The sequence below is a fragment of the Saccostrea echinata genome, unplaced genomic scaffold (assembly GCF_033153115.1).
Source record: "Saccostrea echinata isolate AGI-Se365-2 ecotype Australia unplaced genomic scaffold, CSIRO_AGI_Sech_v1 ptg000009l, whole genome shotgun sequence".
Taxonomy (NCBI): Eukaryota; Metazoa; Mollusca; class Bivalvia; order Ostreida; family Ostreidae; genus Saccostrea; species Saccostrea echinata.
The window spans coordinates 24,198,116-24,210,369 of record NW_026889758.1 but is presented as its reverse complement, the minus strand read 5'-3'; the positions used below and the strand labels follow the sequence as shown (position 1 = coordinate 24,210,369).

Genomic DNA, 12,254 nt, shown 5'->3' with positions numbered 1-12,254 from the left:
GAGCATGATCTATAAAGCATATCAATGTACTGAAATATTAATAAATTGCAAATTTAACTGATAAAGAAATTTGGCATATTTCCATAACTAAAATATCAGAATAACTATAATTCAGCTAATAAAGTACCCCCTTCTTCTCATTTCACTTCCTATAAATTTTATCAGCAGGTTTTTGTACACCCACCCACCTCCAAGAATCATGGAGGATGTCCTGAAACTAGTCTCTGTGATGCATTTTGTCACATATAAAAGTGTTCAAACTCAAAAATGTTTAAGAGTTATATTTTAAAATTTAAATGTTTAATTTTTATGTAAATTTGGTGAAACAAAAAGCTTTAATCTTGCATAAATCATGCAAATTCATTAAACACCTTTGGAATTCCTGAGTACATCAATGAAAAGAGAATAATTATGCATGTTCAATTGAAATTTCATGGCTAATTTGTGTCTGAAGAGAAAGCCATTTACATAAATCACAACAATAAATTACATCTGAATTGTTTTCTCCATTTTCTTATCATCAAAGCCAGTTTATGGAGTGTGGGAGCTGTCTAGAACCTCCCTAGATGCTGATATCATTTTAACTGCCCTGTGTTACAACACAGCATTTAGATAAACTTCTGCACAGCAACTTGTAGACAAATACCTAGGCTTTATTTGGAACATAAATTGACCAGATGCAGATTTTTTTTTATCAACCCAGTATTTAACAATTTTTGTAAATTATGTCATTCTTTGAAGGGTAAAATGCAACTTTGTTATGTAATAATTACATAATGATCTCAGACTTGCAAACTCTTTTGTTTGTTGTGAAGAACAAAGCATATACTCTCCACAGATAAAAAGTTGGTTGCCAAGCTTATTCTTTTAATGATGAAATTCTGCTTCAAAAGATTCCCCAAAAAACTTCTTTCAGAGTGCTCTGTGTGTATTCCTGACTGCTCTGGAGTAAGGGAGATAAATGCATCATATCTTCAGAAATAAGGGGATTTAGATCACCAGACTTAAGGATGTTGGTGACAATTATTTAATGAATCTCAGGTGCAAAAATGGAAAAAATCTGACTACATCAAAGGTCCTTCAAGGTATCACACCGGTAATTGACAAATCAAAATGAACTTAGTCAATTGTAGTTCCATACATATAAAATGGATTTTCCTTTCTTTTGAGAGTTTTTAAATTTTTTTGCCAAGCCATTTTTACAACTTTGGTACCTGTGCGTAGTAAATTTTATGCACTTTGTAAATAAATAAAGGTTTTTGACAGGAACTATTTTTTTCAGGGCATAGGAGGCTACTTTCTGTGGTGCACTCAAGATGCTTATAAACACATTGAAAACACGTGAATTTGAGGGTAGCCCTGTTTGCAGATGGATACAGTCAGAAAATGCCGTGTAGGTACCCTGTTATTTGGTGTCAGCTAATGTGACAGGTAATGTTTAACACCTCCTTGTGAATATTTTTTCATGAATTCAAATATCTGATTTTTTACGATTTTTTATGCTATATAGAATTATATAGTGAAAACAATTGCCGGTGTGATACCTTGAACCCCGATGCGATGCATTTGTTACACTTGAGTGATTTTCTAGCCTGGCTGTTGACATGAACACATCTCCGATAGCACAGTTTTGGGACACACCATGAACTTAGCAAAAACATGACATGTTTAAAACATAAAAATCCATCCAAAACTATAACTTCTTAGAAGTAAATAAATTTTGAATACTGTAGCTGCAATGTAGAGAAATCCAAAATGGCATGTGCATGTTTTCATGCACATAAATATCAGAACAATAAACAGGAAAGGGCTACCCAATGCATCTTTTCCGATTGCACTGTACGTACTGTTTGGGCTTTTTGCACGATACACCGTATTTGCATATATTATGCATTCATGTGCAATAAATTTAGCTGTTTGGATATACATGCCGAGAAAATGCGTCGAACGTTGTGGTAATCACATTTACCTGAAATATTGCTCACGTTACAGGAATGTGCACATGTCGAGAGAATGACATCCTAGTTTACTTTTATTGAAATATGCATCACAGAAGTAATAAATCCATTTATTACTCAAGGGTAAACACATTGTCACTGTATAGCACTTGGACAACGTGGTCCCTGCCGATCAGCTTTTTTGGATAGGAAACTGTCAAAGGGGGAATCTTACTGGTATATAACGTGATTGGACAAACTACGCAAACAAAATGTTTTACAAAACAAAAATTACTGTTGTATGTAGATGTAATAAATTATATTAATAAATGCTGCAAAATTACATAAAATTTACCATATAAATATGATTTATTACGAATCTTACATCTTTTAAAGAGAATGTCTTAAGAAGGGGGGGGGGGGTAAATGAAACGTGCATAACATTCTTCTAAAAATATTTTAAACAAACGTCGGGAAAAGATAGGATTTTTTCACGATCAAATATATTCAAATTAGTACAATGTACTGGGTTCAACTGTTTTAGATATAAAACTAATTTAACTTGTATACAAGTAAGTTATACACTATAAACCATTTTGATTCTTTAACTATAATATAAAGCTCACTATGACATCATGACAAGCTGCATTAGTTTTCTTTGGAACATCCGAGAAGATTTGATGATACTCATTCATCAAGTTTTTAACTTGTTCTTTTTGGTGAATGTTCAAATGTCCAAGCTTGGCATCAAAATCAGCCAAAATTTCTGAGTTTTTCAAACGGGCACTCTGATTACAATCTTTCTCATTCAGCTCTACACTCATATCACTTTATATACAATTTTGAACTGTCATAGCATTGGCTAAAGTGGAAAATGGTTTAACAAAATTCCGGTCACACCTTTCAGAGTACTCTTTTAACATGTTAATGTGACAAACCCGTTTCTCTTTTCGTCGACCTGGTGTCTTAACTACGTAGTTTACATCACTAATCTTGCTTTCAATTTCACAAGGGCCGTAATATCTGGCCTGTAAAGGATGACCAGGAACAGGCAAAAATACAAGAACCTTATCACCTGGCTTAAAAACTCTGTTCCTGGCATCTTTGCCATACCATACTTTCATCTTGACTTGAGAACTCCTGAGGTTTTCTTCCGCTAATTTGCAAGCATTGTAAAGTTTTTCTTTGAAATCTAAAAGATTAAGATCACTTCTCTCAGTCAACCACTTCTCCTTCAACAACTTCAAAGGACCCTGACCGTATGACCAAACACCAGTTCAAAGGGACTTAACCCTAGAGATTCCTGAACAGCTTCTCGTGCAGAAAATAGAACAAGGTGAAGCCCTTCATCCCAGTATTTTTCATACCGGTAATAATATGTCCTCAGCATAGTTTTAAGTGTCTGATGAAAGCGTTCCAGCGCTCCCTGGGACTCAGGATGGTAGGCCGTGGATCTATACTGCTTGATGGAATCTTCTGATTTGGTTTACCTACCAACGACAAACATGACAAGACTTGAAAAAATCAGAAACATCTTTCCTCAACTTAGGCCAATAAAAATGACTCAAAATCTTACTACTAGTCTTACTGACACCTAAATGATCTCCCATAGGTGTGTCGTGAGCTAAACTCATGACGTCCCTACGATATGCAGCTGGAACCACTATCTGGTGAACAACAAGACACAATTCATCTGGTGGTGCGTCAGGTGGTTGCCATTTTCGCATTAGGATGCCGTCTTTCATATAGAAGCACTCTCCAACTTTGGTGGCCTCTTCTGGTGGAAGCGCCCTCATACCAAGCTGGATAATGCTGGGGTCTTTATGTTGCTCAGAAAGTAGCTGCTCTCGGCTAAGGATATCTTTGCCCTGGTTTAATGGCGAATTCGACCCATCGACTTCATTAAGTATTGGCGGAGACTCATTTTTGACAGGTTGTTTGGTATTGCATGGTTTCATTTCAAGTTTACTGTCATCAAGGTCAGAGTAAAAAGAGTCACTCTGGTCAATATCGTCAGATGAATTAGACATATCAGTAGCTGGAGTATGGTCAGCCTCGATTTCTCGTCTTCTGGGCCTTTGCTCTGGTAACAACACAGGCTAGATACAAGTCGTCGTCTTCATCACTTGACGCGACATCAGGCGTGATTTTCTCACAAACTATGGGAACTGGTACAACTTTGCCACCGGCTAAATCGTTTGCCTAGCAACAAGGAAACGCCTTGAACTGGAAGAGTAGGTCGAACTCCTACAGTAACAGGTCCAGTAATTAAATTTGACTTCAAATGAATTCTATGTAGGGGAATATCAATGACACCTAGCTCAACACCCTGTAGTAAAACTGACCCACCAGTAGAAGTCTGCTCAGACAAAGGCAACACACCATCTAACAACAAAGCATCAAGAAATATTACTTTGAGTTCAATACGTATTTCTTACGAAAATTGTAGAATTTGCAAGAGAGTTGACAACTCATTTTCAATGATTAAGATGTTCATTCTATGTAATTCTATACGAGAAGAAGAAAACACTTGCTGTGGCATTCAACTCGACATTTAGATATGTCGACGAGGTATTATCAAATAACAAAAGTAACTTCCCTTCACATGTAAACTTGATATAATCCTAGTGAAATTGAAATAAAAGACACCACAAAGTCTGTCACAATTGTCTCATTTATGCTATAGACGATAAGGGCCAACTAACAACTAATTGTATGACAAACGAAACGACTTAAGCTTTTCTATCGTCAACTTTTTTTGATTAATTAAGTAATATCCCGCTATCATCTGCATATGGTGTTTACATCAGTTAACTCAACATGTTCCGATTACGATCAGTTTTAAAACAACGGCAGGTTAATGACAGATAAGTTAATGATACAGGGATTTCAACAACCACGTTTATACATGTACTCAGCATTTTGTTTATCAGGTAATCTGTGGTCGTTATAATGACCTTGTTAGCAAATATAACTTATCATTGGGTCGTATTTTGTTTCATACAAATTGTTAGGCTTTTGTTTTTATACTGAATTTGACTACAAAATGTTCCGTCCATCTGATCAATACAAAGGGCTCACGGCGGGTGTGACCAGTCAATAGGGGGTACATACTCCTCTTAAGCACGTGATCCCACCTCTGAAATTTCCAGGGGTCCATGTTTTATGCCCTCTCTTCACATATTTGTATTGTTTATAGATTTCTTTTAGATTGATAACTGTTATCTTTACCTTTTTCATTTAAAGCTAATACAGAGTCCTTAGAGTGCAAAAAGTATCTTTTTCTATATAGCAAATTGCAAAAGTATCCCCAAATTTCAAAACGAGAATTATAGAATGACTTAGGAAGTTAACAGTGTGTCATAAATATGGCACAGAATAAACCTTGTTCACAATATTGTACCACCGGGTAGATGACAATAAAAGCTCTGGTACAAGTTTTTGAAAACGGTTTCCATTGCAACGGGGATAGCTGATCAATTTAAAATATTTTAATTGCCTTAACACTTTTTATAGTAAATACAGACATTTTATAAACAGGGACCAGCAATGGCCCAAGCCATATAAAATTCTTTCAGAGCAAAAATTATAGCCTGGACTTAATCAGTGGGAAGTTTACTGTGTCATAAACATGGCAAAGATACGGGACACTGGGGCAACTGGGACCCATGAACATTTTTTCTTTATACTGTATATAAATAGCAAGTTGTCGCCCGTCGCTGGAAATCTTTTATCAATCAACATTGCCTCCGTTTTGAAACAAAGTCAGCCACCGGGAAATTTTTGTAGACACACCGAGTGGTTTTTGGATACGCTGATACCAAATATTACTTACTAAGTAAACGTTATAGGAACTATCTCTTTTAATCAATTATTTCTCAGAAAATTACTTCAAACAATTGATCAAATGAGCACGTATAGGAAGGTAGTCTTTCATACTAAGCTGTTCGTCAGTTTCTATAATTTTTTTTAAATTCAAGATAATTTTTTTCGGTATTTGATGAAAACATTTCTTTGTGTATATTAAGTAAATAAATATGATACATGACGTCATTTGTACAATATATCAACCTTGCACCTGTAGCCCTATGTTATACTCAAAATGACAAATATTCAGGAATATTATTGTTTATAGATATATCACACACTTATGTTTTAAAAAATTGTATAGCCACAGATTATTAAAAGTAAAATCGATTTTGTTTTTGATTTATGCATTAAATACAGAGTTAACAATTCATTATGAAGTCAGAATTCTACATATTCTACTTACGTGGTTTTGTTTACATCTTTATATTAAAAACTCAGTTAATTAATATTTGTCAAAAAAACAAAAGGCAAATGTGTTTTTAAATAGCATTTCTCGTGTTTTATAAACTACAAACTGAATTATCTAACCAACTGTAAGATAATTTATAATTTATATGGAAATAGGGCTACTGTATTTCATAAATAGATTGGGGTATGTGGAACAGCAAAAAATTCATTATAAGCGTTTTGTCTATTTACAGTAAAACACGCTTATAACAAAGTGTCAGGGGCGGACGATTCGTTATAAATTCATTATAAGCGTGTTTGCTACAACCGTGTTTTATACTGTATTATGTTTGCATTCTCTTTGGTGAGAATATATTAATATTAAAATTTAGATAAAGAAATTCATTTTCATTTTTGTAAAAAATATTATTATTGAACAATTTACGCTCTTGGTTAACTTAATTTGTAAATCCAGTTTCATTGAGACAGGTGTTACTAAACATTTTAGGTATGGCGAGAAAAAAAAAGAATAAAAATCCAAAACAAGGAAAATGGTCTGTAGATTCTATGAAGAAAGCTTTTGAAGCTGTCAAGATAAAGAAACTCAGCATAAGTCGAGCGGCGTACCTAAATCGACCTTAGAGAGAAGAGTGAACGGAAAGAGGGAAGTTGACGACCCAGCTTCCAAACCAACAGTGTTTTCTGCAGACCAGGAAAATCAGCTCGTGAGTCACATTTTAGAAATGGCTAATTGTGGATTTGGGTTGACAATTGATGACATCTGTATAATTGCGTACGCCATGATAGTGGCTTTGAAAAATAACCATCCTTGCAGAAAAATCAAAGCAAAAGCAGGATATGATTGGTATGAGGGCTTCATGCGTCGTCATCCACAACTTGCCATTAGAAAGCCGAAGGACTCTCAGCAGCAAGAGGAATGATGTTAAACAAGGATGTCGTGACGTCCAATTTCCAATTGCTAGAAAATACAATAAATAGGTAAAAGCTATTTGATTGATTGATTGATTGTATATTGTTTTACGTCCCATTCGAGAATTTTTCACTCATATAGAGACGTCACCATATACGTGAAGGGCTTCAAATTTTGACCTTTACTCGGCACTCAGGGCCATTGAGCAGTGAGGGATCTTTATCGTGCCAACGCCTGCCGTGACACGGGGCCTCGGTTTTTAAGGTCTCATCCGAAGGACCCGCAACTTTCACTTCAAAGTGCCGAGCGCATGGCGAAGGAACAGTTGCTACCTATTTTTAATCGACTTAGGTCTGTCGCGGCCGAGATTCGAACTCACGACCTCCCGATCACGGAGCGAGCGCTCTACCGACTGAGCTACCGTGAACGGTGAAAAGCTATTTGACAAAGGTTCTCAAATTTACAATGTTGATGAGAGTGGAATTAACACTGGCAACACACCAGGGAAAATCGTAGGGCTGAAAGGCATGTGAGCTATTCACAGCAAGACAAGTGGAGATCAAGGAGAAAATGTCTCAATAGTTATCTGCGCCAGTTCATCAGGATTTTACATGCCTCCCATGATTATTTTTAAGGGACATGGTTTAGTTTCTAATGCCCCTCCTGGCACACTATTTGCTACCAGTAAGTCTTCATTCATCGACAGGGAGCTTTTTGAGCACTGGTTTAAAAATTAATATCTTCCTACGCATCGGCAAGTTCTACTGATTATGGATGGTCACTCTTCATAAATAAGCTTGAAAATACTGAAGCTGGCCAAAGAAAACGACATTGATATTGTCTGCCTTCCCCCTCATACAACAAGCGAGCTTCAGCCCCTTGACAAGACTGAAAATAGAGTATAATAAAGCTTACATGCAGTTCTTGAAAGAAAATCCGGGTCGGATAATAACAAGATACGACTTCTGTGGACTGTTCACGATCGCCTATCACAAAGTCTGCACAATACTCAATGCTTCTAGCGCATTTCGTGCCACAGGAATTTTCCCATTTAATCCTTCAGCGATACCCGAAGAGGTGTTTGGACCGTGTATAATAGTTTCACAATTACCAAATCTGGAGGGCGACTATAAACCAAAAGAAAGTAGCTAGATCATCTAAACGAGAATCCACTGACGTTGAAATTGATGCTGATGCATGCGTGTCGTCTAGTTCTGTTGATCGTAAAGTTCCATGAGCATCAGGCGGTGTTCTCTCTAGCCTTCTAAAGGTCCCTTCATTCGGAAAGGAGAAAAGTCGTCTACAAACAAAAAATCTCGAAGAATCTTATCAGCGCGATGTCTCACAGCAGATGAGGTGATAAAGGAGATTGAAGACAAAGAAAACGAAAAGGAACAAAAGAGAATTGAGAAGGAAGCCCGTAAGAAATTACGAAACATAAAGAAAAACAAATAGAAGGGGAAATCAAAGCAAAAATCCAAGGGAAACGTAGACCAGGAAGCTGGCGAACATTTCTGCAGTCATTGCCATGGATATTACAATGATTACGAATTTGACGATGAAGACTGGGTGAAGTGCTCCGATGAGCGATGTAATTTATGGTTTCATGAGTCTTGCACTGGATGTTTAGGAAAGGGGATTGATACCTTCAAATGTGATGATCACAAAATTGTTTAATTATATATGTTCCTCAAACAAAGTTTTGGAACATATTGTTTTGACTCTTTCTTATTAATATTATTATTATTTAAAATTACGATAATTTTCCCCCCTTATTTCCTCTCTGTTACGTTTTTGTCCGCGAGTATTCTCGAAACTTCTTATCTGATAGGGGTAAAACCTTTAAAACTATGAGATGATGTACATATACATTGTATACGATAATTTTTGAAATCATGTGCAGGGGTAGGGAAGCGTTTGGGGAACATCTGTTACGGTCTCCTTAACAATTGAAAATTGTTGCTTTAGAATGAGGCGGATGTTTGTTCAATGGAGGTTTACACTTTTTTAATTTTAATAAAGTAATTTTGTCTAAAAAATAATTTGTGCATAATTAAATGGAGATTTTTTTTTCAGTTTTGTGATGAAATCTTATGGATTGTGAAAACTGGCTAGCTGAAGAGAAAGAGACTACTAAATTTGCAATATTTTAGTAATATTCCAGAGCTGAGCTGATGGGGCTAAGTATTTATCATCTTTGAAAATGCTATTTGGCTGTTTAATTGTTTAAAAAGTAAATTTTAAAGTTTACTTCACAGGCACGTAGCAACAAGAGGATGGGGGGGGGGGCTGGCTCCCCCACTTTTTTCCATACTTTTTTTTACTATTTGAAATGTTAATTGAAAATTGAAAGGCCGGTTGCCCCCCCCCTTTTTTGTTATATAATAATAAAATAGGGGTTTTGTAGTAGTTTATGAATAAACCCCCCAGAAATGGGAATTTCGAGTTTTGCTTGTCAATTTTTTTTTGAAGTTGAAATTTTTTTTCTGGCGCCCCCCCCCCCCTTTCAAAGACGATGCTACGTCCCTGTTCAGCCCTATCAAAATATCTATCGCGCAATTTTGTTGAAGAATTGTCCAAGTTACCACAACATATAGGGGTAACTGGGTCAATGTGAACGAGATATAAGATGTTTGTTTATTTTTATCGTATGAAAACAAAACAAAACTTGCTCTACGGTTATCTAACACAAAAAATACAACATTGCAATGCTTATGCGAAATATGAAAATGTCCAGCTTATTTTTGAGAAGTTTGGAATTTTTATGAAAAGTGTCCAATTTACCTCAATTTCCCGTAAGCCTTGTTCCCAGAATACTGTACCGTTAGTGTGGCATTCCTGCTGAACCTTTTTGTACGATGGCCGATATCAGCCTGTCTAAAACAAAATACACGGCCTATAATTGTGTCTTTTGTACATGTACATTTCTTACATGTACAAAAATATAAAAAGTTACAATTTCGCGAAAAGACAAAATGTACATGTACATTTCTTTAAATTTGTACATGTACAGACAAAAAAATCTGTAGCAGTTGCATTTAGGCAACATCCATCAGCCACGTCATTCAAAATTTAGAGGACCCGACACAGTGCTGCGATTTTTTTATTTCCTTTTTTATATTGACTGTATATATATTAATTGTTATTTATATAGAGGAAAATAATACAAACATGATTTTAAACACGTTTATTATGATATTGGCGATTGTTGGTCGTGGCATTTTGAAAAGCAGTAAAGGGCGACCCCAAATTACAACAAGCAGCAGCAGCAGCAAACAACATGAAAGCATATACATATACTATTAATAAGCATAAATATGGCCGTTCCGGGTATACCGCGAACGGTAATTAACCTTACAATTATATTTTATGTATTTTACATAAACTTTACATGTATGTAGAGTTATCGTTCCGGGTTAACCGCGAACGTTACTCAATATATTTTAGCAAGCAAAGCAATGCATGAATTTGTTGAAAGCAGTACACATTTTGCACAGTAACTGAGTTTGTTTTAAGCAAGCAAAGCAGCCCAGTTCATGAATTTGTTGAAAGCAGCACACATTTTCAAAGTAAATAAGTTTGTTTTAAGCAGCAGCAGCACAATGAATTATAGCATCAGTTGAATGGCTCGGCGCAAACGCCACATGGCCGAAACCTTTGGAAACCACAGGTTTCGGTCACCCCATAAAATGGGGAAGCCGCATTCAACTGACCCACGACCAACAGCCCTTAATATATCCTATTTACTGGGTAAGACTTACTTAAACACTTACTCAAGACCCCCCTCCCCCCTTTTTTATAATTTAAAGATATTAAATATAGACAGAAAATATGTGCCATTTACTTATTGATGTTTTAATATGCAAGTTTCATAAGGAATTAAGGAACAGGTTTTATATCAGATTATCCCTGGGTTATTTTATAGTAAATATATATTATATAAATATAATGAATAACTAAGGTATTAAGATGCATTACATCTGGAGCAAACTACTGCCCTGTCATTACAAAATGGCTGGTTCTAGTATACCCCTCTCATTTCAACAGCAGCACAAGTATCAATTTATTCAAGCTGATTTAAAGCAACATTGTTTTGGGGACAAACTATGTTACTGATACTGTAGGATTATCATTGGAAATCTTTGCTATCAAATAAAAATGTTATTATATTTTGTAAAAGGTCAGCTATTAGGGAATAAAGTCTCGCTTACAGTGCTTACATGTACATACATATGTTTCATGTGTTTATAGATCCAATGTTTGTTGTTGTTGTTGTTGTTGTTTTTTTGTTTGTTTTTTTTTTTGAAATTTTCAATACTTGGTATGCCAAATAAAAATCTTTCTTATTTAGGACTAAATGAATACTTAAAAGCAGAATAACCTTGACACCATACTTGAATTCTATTTTTATAGATTCTAACTCTATTCAAATTCTTGCTTTTCCAAACAAAATAATCTTTTTAATTGAGGAGCCTACACACCATAAACTTGATCCTTCCAGCTACTGAACTATATGTACCAAGAATATAGAACTTGTAAAATTTGACTTATAATGTGTCTTGTAGACTCACAAGTCATATAGAATGCCTTCACTACCTAGAACAATGATAGAAACAGGGCAGACATCAGCCACTAATAAATAACTCATAAACAAAGCAACCCCTTTCCCCTTTCTTACTGGATTGCAAGAACATTTTACTTTATCTTACACTTCTAACAAATATAGATTTGTGTAGACATTGCAGGACAGTGCATCATACTCACAATCCTCAAGGTATAGAGACTAATACAAATTAAAACAAAATTTCCTCAATTCAGACAAAATTGGAAATTGTGATGGGAACTTTCTAGTTAATAAAGGCTTAATCCATACCTTGAACAGGTTTGCAGCTAAAAAGTACTGTTAAAATATATGTGACTGAACCATGTGAACTTTTGTCCTGCATTAAATCTTATAGCTGACAAACAGAATTTTGCTGTTGATTCTGCATGAATGACATGTTTAAAGGGTAGGAACCTAACAAACTTGGAAAGAATTTGACAAATGTTTTAACCTGTTTAATTTACAGTCCATAAACGATAGTTCTGTATTTTCCTAAAATTATGCTTGTAACAGCTTAATTGACTGA

The 12,254-nt window shown here is 35.4% G+C and overlaps 1 long non-coding RNA gene across 1 annotated transcript in view; it reads left to right on the top strand.

The window, feature by feature from the left end:
• The window catches only part of LOC133182075 (uncharacterized), a 262,045-nt gene extending 260,501 nt beyond the window's left edge, over positions 1-1,544 (top strand). Inside the window, exon 3 of the long non-coding RNA XR_009720512.1 lies at positions 1,283-1,544. This is a non-coding gene — a long non-coding RNA (uncharacterized LOC133182075). The remainder of the gene's footprint in view (positions 1-1,282) is intronic.
• The last annotated feature ends 10,710 nt before the right edge of the window (positions 1,545-12,254 follow it).